The sequence below is a fragment of the Dendrobium catenatum genome, unplaced genomic scaffold (genome assembly GCF_001605985.2).
Source record: "Dendrobium catenatum unplaced genomic scaffold, ASM160598v2 fragScaff_scaffold_853, whole genome shotgun sequence".
Lineage (NCBI taxonomy): Eukaryota > Viridiplantae > Streptophyta > Magnoliopsida > Asparagales > Orchidaceae > Dendrobium > Dendrobium catenatum.
Genome location: NW_021319315.1, coordinates 9216648 through 9233428, shown reverse-complemented (window position 1 = coordinate 9233428; position 16781 = coordinate 9216648).

Genomic DNA, 16781 nt, shown 5'->3' with positions numbered 1-16781 from the left:
CATATATATTTCTAATTTTTATTATATGTTCTAATATCAGGTTTCATACTCTCAGCAACGTAATCAATGACTTTATAAATTAATTCAAATATGTCATCATCAAAAGAACTCTTGGATTTATATAAAATTTTTAAATATTTTATTTAATTTTTTAATGTATTTAGTTATTTATTAAATATTTCAAATTGCAGGTCCAATAAAAATATTCATCAACATCATCATATACTTTTGATACATATTTGATAACAAATCTATAAAATATCAATACATTTGAATATTCATTAGGAGAGGTAATGAATATGATCAATTATTATTCTGATTTCCTTTTAACAAATTATTTTTATACATTTCAGATATAGTACTACTTTTATAGAACATGAGTAGTAATAAAATGACTAAATTAAGACGGAAATATATGGCACAATTCATGCAATATGTGTAAATAGAAAGTTTTTATTATTGATGATATTGCAAAATGCTTTTAATGTTCAAATTAAAAAGTTTAATATTTTGAGATAAAATATTTATATATATAATATTATCCTATTTGAATTAAATAATCTAACCTTTATAACATATTTCAAAATTATTTATACATGTATCTTATCAAATTATGTGTTGAGGATAATAATTCAACCGCAATATTTATAATTTTTTATAATGAAGTTGAACAAATTATTGACATGCCAGTTGCAAAGTTAGATAAAATCAAGGTAACTAATTTTTTATGTCGTTCTATTTATATTATAACTTATATATGCATAATCTTATATATTTTTTCCTTTTTAATGTAGACATTTAATATAGAAGATTATAATAACCTCATCACAAATATTTGTGATCGATAAGGAGTTGATATTCTCAGTAAAAGCTCAAGATAAACAATATGGCAATCAAACATTTCATTTAATTATGGTTCAATCTATAAATAAAGATTCTAATCAAGTTATTGAGATTGAACCTAAAATAATCAAATTAGAAGAACTTTAAAAATTCTTCATTATTCATGTTTGACATATACACTACCAAAAAATAACGCTATCGCAATACTATTTTTGAGTTATCCCGGCGATTATAACTGCCACTAAATTTTTCGCGGCGATTTTAAAACTGCCGCATGCCCGTTGTAGTTGTTATGCGCTGCAACAACATTCCACAATGGTTTAATAACAAACGAGTCAAATTTGATGAAGCACTTAATGTACCAGTGGTTATAACCGATGCAAACATAGAGATTTGTAGTGGCCATAACCGCTGCAAATATCATCATAATAAATTGATTCTAGAATTATGGCAATTAACCAACACAATTCTGCTATGTTGTGGCAGTTATAACTGCCACAAAAGCCCAATTTTTTTTTTAAATACAGAACGGGAAATATATACATATACATCCACAACTAATTGATATGTATAAACAAGCACGAATACACGCCAATCATGATCGACTCTTTCAAATATGTAAATTATTAACAAATCAAATAAACATCGATTACGAGATACCCAAATTTCAAATATAAGTAAAATCATCATTCAAACTATTATGATTTTTCACATTTAATAAAGGTATCAGAACAATCAACCTTATTATACTATCCTTAAACGATCATATATTGGAAGACAAAGGCTCTTTGTAACAAATCTATTAGATTTGAGTGCATTACTATAGAAAACTTGCAAATTCTATGAAATTGTTTACACCATTTACATAATCATGACTCTACTTGGCTTTTGTAATCGAACTCTTATCCATGTTAAGTTAAAAATGAGTTTCCAAGACACTGTTAAGAATAAAGATTCATTAGGATTCAACACAACCAATAGAATGATTAATTATTTGATTAATTATTTGATCTACTGTGAATTAAGAATGGTCATTTCCAATATTAATGAGGCCTCAAGTAAGATTAAATATAACCAATAGAATGATTAATTATTTGATTAAAAATGTGCGTGGAGACTCAATCAAATAAACCAATATGATTACGACCTCAATCAAATAAACCAATATGATGCGTGAAGGCCTCTTTTTTATGAATTATAATTTCTATAATTTTTGGCTAAATTTCAAATACACAACAATCTGACTCTATTTCATCACTAGATGTCGGCCCCAATAGGATCCTGACACAACCGGTCACCACCAACATCCACCATTATCGCTCAAGTTATGGAGCTTGTATGAACTCATGTATATGAACTTGTATGTATGTGACTCACGCTTCATCTTTACTCGATGATAACAAAACTAAACAAAATGCATGAGTCATAAATTATATAAAACAATTGATCTAACTCAAATTGTAGACTTTAACATCACCAATTAGAACATAAACAAACTAGAGATCGAAGTTCAACCTAATATATCACTAACTAAACCCATTTTTATCCTAAAAATTGAAGCTATGAGTAAGAGAAAATGATTTAGTATTTTTATAATTATATGCTTTTCATCTAAAAAATGCTTAAAATAATCCTAAAAAATGATTTAAATTATCCTCCAATTATATATGACTAATTATTAGCATATAAGCAAAATAAAAAACATGAAATCAAACTGGTCAAACAAATAGAGATTTTTCATTGTGATACGATTAAAATAGATAGCAATTTTGATATTGTTGATATGAAAAACACGACTTGCAAATCTGTGAAACAATTGTTGATATCAAAATATCTTTTACAAATCTCTTTAGCAATTTTGAACTTCCAATTTAGAAATTTTGAGATTTACACTATCATATATTTTCTATCATGCTGAAAAGACAAACAGTGATTTTCAAAAGAGATTTTCATTGATATTTCTTTTTTATTTAGGGTTAATAGATAACAAGACATAAAATAACATAAAACATGTAAACATAACTAGATCACAAAGAGTATGCTATGTTGATTTATAATGACAACACTCAAGTCTCAACAGAGAATGCTGGTGAGGTGTGCACCAACCGATCGACCTAAAAAAACATCTAGCCCATTTTGATGGGAAATGCCAAAATGAAGTGCAATCTTTTCCATTCAAATGACAAACTAAAGCAGCATCTCATTGACATTTAAAGAGAGACTTGTCAAATGCTTCCATTTAATTTATAATTTTAGGGATTACCGGCCTAAACCCTAAACAAGAAGAAGAATGAGAAGAAGAGGGAGAAGAATATGAAGAAGAAGAATGAGAAGAAAAAAAAAGACAAAGAAGAGGAAGAGACTCACAGTAAGGAAGGGCCGACCGACCAGGATTCGCGTGAGGAGAAGAGTCACGACGTCGCTTGGCCATTCACTCCAAAAGATCGCACGAGCACGGAATGATATAAGAGGGGAATTAGGGATTTAGCTATCTTAAGAGTCACGAGCGGGTTTTACAGGCGAGCGTGCTTTACAGGCAGTTTAAACCGGTGCAAATTGCTCCTTTTAAATATGGTGCAATTTGTATCGGTTAAAATCAATGTAAAAGATGGGTTTAGGCAGCAGTTCCAGAACCGCTACAAACAAACGATGTGAAAAAAGTGGGTTTTTGGTAGTGTTATATATATAATATATATTACTACTCATACTCTACATATGCATTTTTTATCTCTCCCTCTCTCTCTATCTCTATCTCTTTTTTTTTTTTTTCTTTATTGCAGGTTATTGCAGCATTAAGAGTTGATGGCATTCGTTAGATTTGAACATTAAGTTGCATATATTTTTTTAAAATAATTCACTTTTTCTTATACTTGCCACATGTTGCGACTCCTACTAAACTAATTTCTCACTTCGTCTGCTTATGCTTTTAGTTAATAATAAATTTAATTTTTACTATAAGTACACAATAATATACTTATCTTAAACATAATATGATTATTGTATAAAGCTGTATGCTTACGATAGCATGTTTTTTTTTTTTTTTTCATGGTAGCTATATGTTGAGTCTCTCTTCTCTGTTTAGTTAGGAAATTCAATTTTTTTCTAAATTTTGTTCAAAGGGACTTTCAAATGCTAATGTATTACATACTATATAATGATTATTTTGTTGCACAGTCCTCAGAAGTTTTTTTTTGTTATGAACTTGGGAATTGCAAAATTTTTATTTGTGTAAATTGTCTTTGAGATGTTCATGTCAAATTTTCTTTTGCTGTAGGAAAAATGATAAACATTATAAAGCATGGCTCATTTATACTTCCTATTGTTCAATTTATTCTTTAATACATTAAAAGATTCAACTTCTCTCTAAGTTTATTCTTCTAATGTTCTAAATTTTTTTCTTCTTCGCAAGAACAATGCATTTTTTAATGTAAAGGTAATATTATAAAAACATTTTTTTAAAACCGTCAATGCCGGTCCCAAGCTCGGATAAAAAGGGTTGAGGGTAAGATGCTTTACCAATATAGTTGGATTTAAAATTCTTTAAATTTTGTTTTGTAGGTTTTAAGTTGAATTTCCATAAATCTTGCTTAAAATAGGATACCAAAAAACCCATTTAGATTTTGGTTTAATTGGTTTATTCATTTGAGATATTGTTTATTGGCATTATGTGTACGACAGAGCCTAGCAATGATAGGACACTCAACTGGGGGATGATTGTGCGACTCTACATGGAAGAATTTAGATGGTTGTATATCTCTTTGCTGATCACCCTAGGGACCCCTCACATGTATGATTCCATTATGATAGCATGTATGCCTCTCTTCAGTTACACATTAACTGCTTGGCTTTTGACACTGCAAATAACTAACTTGCTACGAAACTTACTAATAATAATTCAAATGGATAAAATTGTATTAAGATGTGTTAACCAAATTTTGTCATTTTTTGTCTCAAAATTGTTGGATTTATTTTGAGGTGATTGCATTATATGAATAAACAATTAAAATATGTATTGCACTCATCTTAAAACAAATTCAATGAATTTTAGAATCTTCTTGACTAAAAAAATTGTCAAAGAATTATGACCCTTTTTTGTTCCTAGTTTAAATGTATTCCTACCAACTGAAATAGAGAGTAGCAGTGATAACTTTTGTTTTTTTATTTAATGCAGCAAATGCTATCCTGCTTAGCATGTGGTCTCTTAGCATCAAATTACTTTAACTTTTTAATACCATATGATAAGATAACTTAAATAATTGAAGGTAATCTCAGTCCACCTTGGTGTTGAGGACCTATTAGTAAGTCAAATTTTACTGTTCATAGCCACCATCCATTATCTTCAAGTTTGCAAGTCAACTACCATGATACCACCTATCTTGCTCCGACTTACTTTAAGATTTGTCTTGCCATATATCTTGCAATCATAATTAATGAAATAAACATGCCCGTTTTGAAGTTATCTTCAGTGACAAGCCATGGATCTTGTGTGTTTGACAAAATGCCTGGTAAGTATTTGGTTAGTTACATGGCACTAAGGATCTATTTTAGATGATGCTTGACTGGGATTTGGTGTTGAAGTGAAGCTTCCAATACGTGCAAGTAAACATACAACAGACAGAAAAACAAAGGAAATAAACTCCATGGAAAAGCTCTGAGTAATGTAGTGAAAGTTCTTTCTCACCGCTCATTTACTGTAGCTCTTACATACATATAGGCAAGAGTATGAAAAGATAGATTAAGACATGAGCAGTTAAGATGAAGCCGTTAGTAGCTAATGGACAGGATTAAGAGTGGCTGTGAGAACGCTTCGGTACAGTCTGCCTGAGTGCCAGTTCTCCTAGCGGGCACATGATATAAAGTATTTGCAGTATTTATTTTATCTCCTTCTCATTACGCCCTCGCAAGCCAACAGCAGGTTCCGAGATGTTGAGCTTGGATCGGAGAAGCAGAAAATGAGGTATGGATAAAGATTTAGTGAAAAAATCTGCTAATTGATCCATAGTATGAACATACGAGACCTGGAGAGTTCCATTTTTGATGCAGTCACGAACAAAATGAACATCAATTTCAATATGCTTGGTTCGTGCATGAAAAATAGGATTATGCGCGAGAGCCATGGCGGAAATGCTGTCACACAGCAAGATCGTTGGTTCAGTACAGGAAATCTAAAATTCCTAAAGCAGTCGCCTTAGCCAGACAATATCAATAGAAGCTGTAGCTAGAGCACGATACGTAGCCTCGGTGGATGAGCGGGCAACAGTCTTATGCTTCCTAACTTGCCAATAAATTAATGTTCTACCGAGAAAGGCACAAAAGCCTGTAGTATATTTTTTATCACTGGGATTGCCAGCCCAGTCTGAATCGGAATAAGCAGAGAGCTTAAGAGAACTAGGAAGAATTGGTAGGCCAAATCGTAGTGTCCCTTGAATGTAACGGAGAAGGAGTTTGAGAAGTTTAAAGTCAGCATCACGCGGTTGATGCATATGCTGACATAATCTATTCACAGTGTAAGCAATACCGGGTCTGGTGAGGGTAAGATATTGTAGAGAGCCAACCAGATGATGAAACATTTGAGCTTGATCCGTCGACAGAGCTGAGGTAGACTCAAATGAAATTTTGGTCGGAGAGGGGGAAGCTATGGGCTTACAATCAGACATACCCGCTTTTTTTAAAATTTGAACTGCATACTGTGATTGAGACATGTGAAATCCATTGAGGACATGTTGAACAGTCATACCGAGAAAGGGGGAAACCTTACCAAGGTTTTTCATGTTGAACCGAACAGATAAAGAAGAAAGTAGATGCTGAAATGTTGGTTCATCACTACCAGTTAGTAGAATGTCATCTATATATACCAAAATATAGATTTGGACAGACTTTTTATGATATAAAAGAAGAGAATGATAAGCCGAACTGTGCTGAAAACCATAAGAAATCATAAAAGTGGAAAATGTTTCAAACCACTTTCTTGGCGACTGCTTTAAGCCATAAATAGATTTCTGAAGCAAACATACATGATCTGGATAGCGGGGATCTTTGAAGCCGGGAGGTTGAGACATAAAGACAATGTCGGTAAGAGATCCATGAAGAAACGCATTTGAAACATCCAATTGTAATACGTTCCATTGAAATGTAACTGCAACGATTAATAGGATTCGAATGGTTTGAAATTTGGCAACGGGACTAAATGTGTCTGTATAATCGATACCAAAGTGCCGATGGCATCCTTGAGCAACAAGACGTGCTCGGTAGCGAGCGACAGAGCCATCCTGATTGAATTTCATTTTGTATATCCATTTAGAACCAACAACATTCTGATCAGGAGTAGGAGGTACCAATCTCCAAGTGCCTTGTTGTTGTAAGGCATCAAATTTTGCAGACATAGCTCGGTGCCAATAAATATCTTTGACAGCTTGTGAATAACACGTAGGGTTCGGTGCCAGTAAAGAGTTACTCATACTAATAATGTGACGAGGCTTCAAATTCCTAGTTTGAAGACGTTTAAGAATTGGATGTTTCAGAGGAAGATATATAGAAGAAGAAGGATCAGGTACTGAGTTTAAAGGAGAATTTGATAATGAAGCTTAAGAGATATTACGAGAAGGGGAATTAGTAGCTTGCTGTATGAAATTTGAAGTAGTGGAAAGAGGTTTATCAGAGGTACGACGATTTGAAGTTGAGAGGGTATTGGTTCGAGCTGGAACAAGTAAAAGAGGTGGAGTATATGTTGGAGGTATATCAGGAGTTGGTACAATTTTGAATGTGGAGAAGGGAAAGACAGTCTCATGAAATTTGACATGGCGGGAAAAAAATATGCGACCAGATTCAATGTGAAAACAGAGATATCCCTTGGTATTCATAGGATATCCTATAAATACACATTGTAGAGATTTATGATGAAACTTTGTATGAAATTGTGATGGCAGAAAAGGATAACAAAGACATCCAAATGTCTTAAAGCTGAAATGATCTGGTTGTTTTTTATAGAGAAGCTGGAATGGGGAGGAAGATTTCCAAGACAAAGAAGGAAGACAGTTAATTAGAGTGACTCCCGTCTGGACAGCATGTACCCAGAAAACGATAGGTAGATTTGCTTCAAACAGCAGAGCTTGAGCGGTTTCTGTTATATGCCTATGTTTTCGTTCGGCAAGTCCATTTTGTTCGGGTGTATGAGGACAAGTTTGTTGATGAATAATTCCAGATTTTTTTAAAAAATAATTGAAACTGATTAGAGTTATATTCTCCTCCACCATCAGAACGTAAGCATTTAATTTTGGCGTCAAATTGGTTTTCAACCAATGTTTTAAAACGAATGAATGTTATGGAAACATCAGACTTAGATTTTAACAGATACAACCAACAGAAACGAGAGAAGTCATCAACGAAAATCACATAGTATTTAAATCCTTGAATTGATAGTTTGGGGGAAGGTCCCCATACATCACTATGTATAAGTTAAAGAACATAACTAGTACGAGATAAAGAAGGAGAGAAGGGAAGCTTGTGCCCTTTTGACGTTGCAGAAGCTTTATAATCTAAAGAAGTAGAAATAGACACGGGTAAAGACGAAATATATTTTCTAAGCTTGAGTAAAACTGGTGACGATGGGTGTCCCAAGCGGCAATGCTAGAGAGTAAATGTTGAAGACGTAGCCACGAGTGCGACAGGAGGAGGCTCGGATGTGAATTTAGAAGGAATTAGGTAGAGACCACGATGAGACGGGCCGCGAAGAAGAGTTTGATTGTTCTTCTGACCCTTAATGGTGTACCCACGAGCGTCAAAAAGAACAGAACAGGAATTGTCACAAGTCAGCTTATTAATAGAAACAAGATTGTGGTGAAGATGAGGAACAAGATGAAGAGAATGAAGATTCAGCTTACGAGTGGGAGTGGGCAATAAGCCTTTACCAGTGTGAGTAATTGGTAGGTGATCACCATTCCCTAGCATTACTTGCTGGTTAACAATGTGGGTTTGAGCTTGCATCTGTTGAGACAGATCACTTATCAGGTGCGAGGTCGCACCAGTGTCTAACAGCCAGTCAGAGGAAGCAGAAGCTATATCTGTCGCATAAGCTTGAACCAGAGGTTGAAAGGAGAAGTCTCCACGATACCAGCATTTAAAGGTGGAATGTCCAGCTTTGTGACATATTTGACATTCGACAGGAGGAGAAGGCACAGAAGATGTGCGTTCGGAGGGGCCGCGTCCTCTTCTAGAACAGGAGGAAAAGCGTCCACGCGATGAGCGACCACGTCCACGACTTCGCTGAGCATACATTGCTGCAATAGTCTCAAGAGTAGAATTTAACGAGAAATCACGAAGTGAATCTGCAGCCAGATTTAGTTCTTCACTGCACAATAGAGAATATCAATCATCCAAGCTAATAGGATTCAAACTTGTCCTGATGGCAGTATTGAACGCCTAGTAAGTATGGGGTAGACCATTCAAGGTATACATTATGATATCTTCGGTCGGTAGTGGAGGTCCAGAAGAGCCTATTGCATCTACTTTACTTTTGATTTCTGATAAATATTGCATCATGGACTTGTCTTTCATTGAAATATGATGCAGTTCGTTCTTCAACTGAAAAATATGCGACCGATTTGTAGACTGCAAACGTCTTTCAATAGTTTTCCAAATGTCGGAGCACGAATCCAGATCCAGCACATATGGTAGAAATGTCGGCGAGATAGTAGAATAAAGAACCGCAACAAGATTCTGATATACTAACAGCTAGACAGAATAATCTGGATTTGATTATAGCTCGCCAATGACGGTGGTGAGCAGTTTCGGAGGTTTAGGATTAGAGCCATCCAAATACCCATCAAAACCGTTTGCCGTAAAAGCTTTTGAATCTGTGACTTCCACAGAGGATAGTTATCTGCAGTGAGTTGAAGATTAAGAATAGACTTAACGTTAGTCATTAGAAATTTCAACTGTGAAGGAATGGTGATATCCGCCATTTTCACTGTAGAACCAGCTGGAGGAGAAGAGGTAGAGGATGAAGCAGAGGACGTCATTCTCAGACCCGTTGGATCAGGCCGTTAGGCACAAAAGAAAGCTCTGATACCATGTTGAAGTGAAGCTTCCAATACCTGCAAGTAAACATACGACAGACAAGAAAACAGAGGAAAGAAACTCCATGGAAAAGCTCAGAGTAATGTAGTAAAAGTTCTTTCTCACCGCTCATTTATTGTAGCTATTACATACATATAGGCAAGAGTATGAAAAGCTAGATTAAGACATGAGCGGTTAAGATGAAGCCGTTAGTAGCTAACGGACAAGATTAAGAGTGACTGTGAGAACGCTTCGGTATAGTATGCTTGAGTGCCAGTTCTCCTAGTGGGCACAAGATATAAAGTATTTGCAGTATTTATTTTATCTCCTTCTCATTATTTGGTGTCCTGTAACAATTTTATTTTTATTTTCATACAATGAAATTTATTGATTTGTAATAATACATCATGTTTGTTACATCCCAGGTTTTCTAATTCTTATAGGTGCAATTAGTTAAAGAACACATTTTAATATTCTTATATATTATATTTAGCTACTTGTTTGATCTATATATCATTGTATTTCGGGGTTTAGGTTTCTTTGTCCGTGTCAATGATGTAGGGCATTTTAATATTCTTAACATGTTTCTTGTTGACTTATCTAAACAAAATTTCTTGAAGTTGTAATGATGTTTATGTTTTTGTTGCAGTGTCTGGCCGAACCTCAAAACTTTGTTGTTGTGTTATACCTAAACTTAAATGTGTAATCTACTCCGATTATATCACTATCTTGGCAAGCTTGTTTTTGGTAGCAGTATAATGCATTAGTATATCTTGAAAGATTTGGAATTCAACCTGAAATGCGATCCAGTGCATTGATGAAACTTTAATAATTGTTTTATTCTTATTATTTTTAACCTTAAAGAATGACACTGATGAAGGTTTTCCTTTCATGTTCTCAATCTAACTCTTTTTTTTTTTTTGGTTTAAAAGTCTTTTACTTCTTAGATTCCCAGAAAGAAATGCGTCTAAGATGAAAGAATATTTTATTTGCTCACATTTTGAGAATTTGAGCCATAAGAAAAATGCTCATTACAATCAGTCATTGCAGTATGCAGTGAACAAGCGAATACTTATTAGTTATTAGAATTATTTTCTGTAGTAATATGCCCTTATTCTCACTATTAAATGGTATTTATTTCTATCTCAATCACATGAATATTATCTTGAATGATTCTTACTGTAATATATTCAGTAAATTTTGTGTTTACTATCTTTCCAAAAAGGAAATCTCATGCAATGCATGGGGAATTTGAAAATACTTTATGTATAATAAATTTAGATATTAAACTTTTCTAAAATAATTATATAAATTTTTTATTCTCTCATTGTTATATGAAGTTTCATTTTCATTGTAATACTAATGATGGTAATGCATATTCTAATTTAGAATAGTAAAATTGATCAATTATATAATTATGATAATACGGCTTTTGCTTTCTTTCATGAATTCACTTATTTAACTATCATCTATCTAAATAAGAGAAAATTATCAAAATGATCCCTCGACTCTTTATGAAGGATCAAAATAGTCCACAATTATATTAATGACCATTTTTGATCCCACAACTCCTTAAAAATGAATCAAAATAGTCTCATGATAGAGCTATTTCGTTCATTTGTCTAAACTTCATACATTAATAATTTGATTTTTTTCATATTCGATTCAATCCCAGCTCATGCATGTAGCATCCTTAGTAATTTAACTCAACACTATTCGTCTCATTTTTTCTTATTTTTAATATTTAACATGTAATGCTCATAGTTTTTCTATTCGTAGTTTTTTTTTGTTCCTAAATTTTCCAAAATGCAATGCTTCATAAGTCATGCAAAATATAATATTTCTTGTTTTTCAAAATTTCAGAAAAAAACTTTGGAACAAATTAAATTTCAGCAAAAAACTTTGGAATAAATTAAATTAATGAGCAAAGAAATTAGTTTTCACAAAATTAGACTTTCTGACGAAAATCAAAATCATTGAATAAACAATAAAAAAATTCTTTAGAAGAAATGGACAAGAAAGAATTTTATAACGAAAGAAAAATTAAACCTCTTGTGAGTATAAGGAGATATGATTTCTCCTGTAATTACATAGTTGCATTTTTATTCATTCAAAGGATATGTATAAATAACTAACACTTGTGAGATCGTACTGAAGCATATAAATTTTATTCTAGTCAATATTTCCTAATTACATGCATGCCGCTGACCATTGGTTGTGAACAAAACCAGGCCAAAAATTTCCATTTACTTTGGCATTATATTTTCATTCTAACAATAGATTATGGCTTCGTTTGAGGCGGCTTTTTTATTGCTTCTTAAAACAGCTTTATAGTACAAAAATTTTAATTTTTATACTAGAAAGCTGCTTTAAGAAGAAGTGAGAAAGCCGTCCCAAATGAAGTCTATATTAATAAGTTATATACAGTCAAACCTTCTTAACGCGGTTTTTGTTATATGTGCAAAATTTTACTTCTTTTTTTATGATCATGAGTTATTCTATCTCTTAAAATGGCGACTATACTATTGTAAATAGTGTATACTATAATGCATTTAAGAACACAATTTAAACACATAGAGATGTGTTTGAGTCTTATTTTGTTCAAAATCAGTCAAAAGATAAAGAAATTTTTTTTTTCATCAGCTTGATATCATTACATATTATTGTTTTGGAAACATATTGCAATTTTTTTAATTATACAGCAATAGTGTCTTAACATCTCCATAATTTTCATCTATGTAATGAGCACTTCAGAGATTTTCTATAGATTTTAGCACTTCAGAGGACTTGAACAATATTAGAAATACTAGAAGAATGGCTCCTAAAAGCTACAATTCACAGAGCCTCCTCAGTAATTGGTTGTTCCTGCAAATATGCACAGATGAGGAAGCAAGTTGTTGTTGTTTAGCGACTAAAATCTCATGCAATGCTTTGTGTGCTTGATAAGACATAGGGGTGTCAATATTTGACATGACATGAAAATCTGACCCGAAAATTACGGGTTGGATTTGACCCGTTTGAAAAACGGGCCGGGTTCGGGTTCTCGGATTCGACCGGTTTGAAAAATGAGTCGGGTTCGGGTTGACCCGACGGGTTGCCCGGTCAACCCGGAAACCCGGTTAGATTGAGCTGCCTGCACTGCCCGAGGCTGCCCGCACCTACTGTAAAGATCATTTTTCTCCCAGTATCATCCGAGACGAAGTTGGATCGTCCCGGGACGATCGGTACAGGTTGTGCTGAAATTTTGGAGACTGAGCAGTTCGTCTTGACGATATTTTGATCGTCTGTACGAAAATCTTACAGAGCCAGATCGTCCAGGGACGATATTTAATTTCGTATGGACGAAATTCGTCCAGAGCCAAATCGTCCTGGGACGAAGTTGCGATCGTCCGGGACGATCCGTCTGGATATATATAGAAATGAGATATTTTGAAGAGAGAGAAAAGCTCAGGAGAGAGAAAATCGAAGGAAAAGAAAGAAAAAGTGATTTTTGGACGACTCCGGTCCGTTTTTGTCCGTTGCTGTAGTTAAAGTAGTTGACCGATTTGAGGTAAGGCACATTCCTCGTTTTTCAATTTTCCGAACTGAGGATTTTGACGAGTTTTCTGTTTTGAATTTTGTTTCCGTTAGCGAATTTCGGGTATTATTTTCTTTTGACAAAGGTTTTACCGCGTAACTTTTGATATGTCTTTGAGATGATAATTGCGCACGTTTTGAGTATTTTTTGAAAGATTTTTACCGGATATTTTGGATTCTGCGGTGTTTTAAGTGAACTGCAAATTATCAGGATGTTGAAAAATGGAGTGGTTTTCAGGTTCTGGGAAAGGGAAGGAAGTCGTGGATTAGCGGTCCAGAGTCTGATCTGTGATTAGGTACTTGATACTTTTGATTTTTGTACAGTCATGGCTTATCTGTTCTGTTCTGCTCTTTCTGTCTGTAAGCCATGCACTATATCTGTATATGATTATTTTGAGAAAAGAAAAGATAGATGAACTGCGCTGTATTTGGATGTTTATAGTAGCTATGTGTTTTTCTGCCTATTTAATCTCTGGAAGAAAGCCGGAAGCAAATTCCAAAACCAGATCCTGGATTTTCAAAGGCTGTGTCGCGACCGATGCCAGCGGGATCCGTCCCGGTCGGGTTGGGTCGTGACACCTACCCCGACTACCCGCGCAGCTGCCCGACCCCTGCCCGAGGCTGCTCGCTCCGCACAGCTGCCTCTCGCGAGTCACACCCGCGGATGTCTGCGCTGCCTGCTTGTGCCCGCACTGCCTGCCTGCTCTCCTGCGTCCGTGTGCCCTAGCTCGAGTCCCCCCTGCGCCCTAGTGTCGGGTCAGGTCAACCCGGCAACTCGACTGGTCGGGTCCGGGTCTGAGTTTCCAACCTTTTTACCTACCCGAGTTGGGTTAGGGTCGACTCGATTGAACCGAGTCAGTTCCGAATTCGACCCAAAACCGACACGTGACCCGAAGTTGACACCTCTAATAAGACGGATGGTATTGGTGAACAAGACTAACAAACCATCTACATCTCAATAACCTCTTGAAAATGGCATATAAAAGGATATGGCCCATCTTTATTCTTCCTGCATTGGTCATCAATCTTGTAATTGAACTCATAATAAAAATACAATATATCAATTCATACTAAATTTATGACATATTTTAAGATGCTCTATTTCAATTAACGGATGACCGAAAAATATCAGATATTCGAATACTATTAAAAGCCTAATTAACATTTTAATTTCCCATAATACTTTAATTACTATCAGTTCAATCATTAATAGTAAAATATTAAAATATCTGTAAATTACTTAATCTTTTAACTTTTATAATTTACCAAGTAATTTTAATTGAACTGTTAATATTAATTTAGTGGTAAATTAACATTAAACTTTAAAATAAGTTTTAAGATATATTTAGTAAATTTTAAAATTTTCATACCTGAAATTTATATTTATATATTTTTTATACAATATTTCTGTGAAAGAAATATAATGTCTCACTAATATATATAATAAATTAAATTTCTTTTATTCATAAAGCACATAAAAACAAATATTTTATCTTTATATGTCATAAAATATTAAATAATTTATGATATTAATTTTTTTTTTCACTCCAAAATAAATATTATACACGTATAAAAAATTATCCATAACTATAAAAAATTATAAATACTATTTTAAGTATTACTTGTGACTCTCATCATACGTTATCCTAATCCTAAAAGGAAAATAATTAAATAAATTTGCACAGTTAATTTTTAACTATTGGTATAATCACATCCCAAACGAAACGAAACTTTGTGTTTTGTTCTGATCTAATATTGTTGACCTAATTATTTGAGGTCAATTTTTTTGGAATCAATCTGTAGTATCTAGGTTTTCGTAACCTAGTGTAGACGCTGCTTTTAGGATTTCCCTTAGGTGGATGCCAACTGAAATAGTATTGACTCGACCCTATTATTCAACCAAAATCAAACTCATTTTAATCTGAATCTAATGTGGATCTGAATATAATAAATCTAATCGAGCATCGTCAAGCCTAATTAAGTTCAATTCGATTGCATTCTGAATTCGACGGGTTCCGCCAACACTATATAATTTTTCTCTATATAATTTGAGAGAATTGGGTATCAATTCAAGCCATTTAAAATCATTATAATAAAATTAAAATAAAATTCAATAAACTTTATATTTAATTCGACAACAACTGTTTTAAATTTGATTAACTCGAACATTTTTAATTCATCATTTAAGTTTGTAATTTTGATTCAAAATTAACCCTTAGATTATTTTTAAGGCATGAGTGATCTTAGCCGTTGATTTGAATTGAGAAGCGGACAGCAGCCCCCACGTTCTCCCATATGCACCCGAAACGATCACCCTCTCCCTCTAATTCGCCAGGCAAATTATTAGGTCAGGTGACCGGAGCCAAAAGATAAGTTCGGACAGCCAATAAAAATTTGCCGCGTCACCTTGCGCTTTAGTTGCGCTTTTTGACTTGCGATTTTTAAGGCATGAGTGATCTTAGCCGTTGATTTGAATTGAGAAGCGGACAGCCCCCACGTTCTCCCCTATGTACCCGAAACGATCACCCTCTCCCTCTAATTCGCGAAACCACCCGAACTCCTCTTCCTCTCATTCGCACTACCCAAAACCGAAGGCCGTCGCCGGATCTCAAGTTCGCAAGAAGCCCCCACTCCTCTCTACCCCAAAATCAACCCAGACGGAGCCTTCGCCGGATCTCCTCCTCATTTTCCCTAACTCTGCCTGTTCTCATTCGCAAGAAGGCCGAACGAAAGCCCTCCCTCCTTCGTCTCTCTTGCCCGACCGAGCCCAGGGAAGTCAAACGAAAGCCCTACCTCTCCGTTTTCCTCTCTGTTCGCAAGAAGTCCAGGTGGAGTCTCCCTTTCCCGTGGACTCTCCATTCGCAAGAACCTTAGCCGACGCTAGCCCTAGCCGAAGCCGACCATAGGTAAATTTTCTTCTTCTTTATATCTTTCCTCTCCATTCTAACCTTCTTCTTCATTATATCAATCATCAAAAGATCAAGAATATATTGATTCCCATTTCTCTTTATGTTTGTAGAAAATGAGGGATTTAGATTATTTCATTCCTTTCGTATGGAAATCTAATGTTGATTTTATAGAAGTTATAAAAGCATTATCTCTAGAATTTCTTCTTGCTTCTAACAGTTATGTGTCTTTGATGTTGTTTCAAGAAAGTTGTTGGTGAAAAATGTGATGAGAATTTGTTGTTGTCTTTAAGAGAAGAGATTAGATATATGCTCTCTTGTTAAAGTGATGAAATTGTAAGTTATTGCATGTGATTTAGTTGTTTTCCTTCATCAATATTGAAGGGTGTAATGTATGCATGC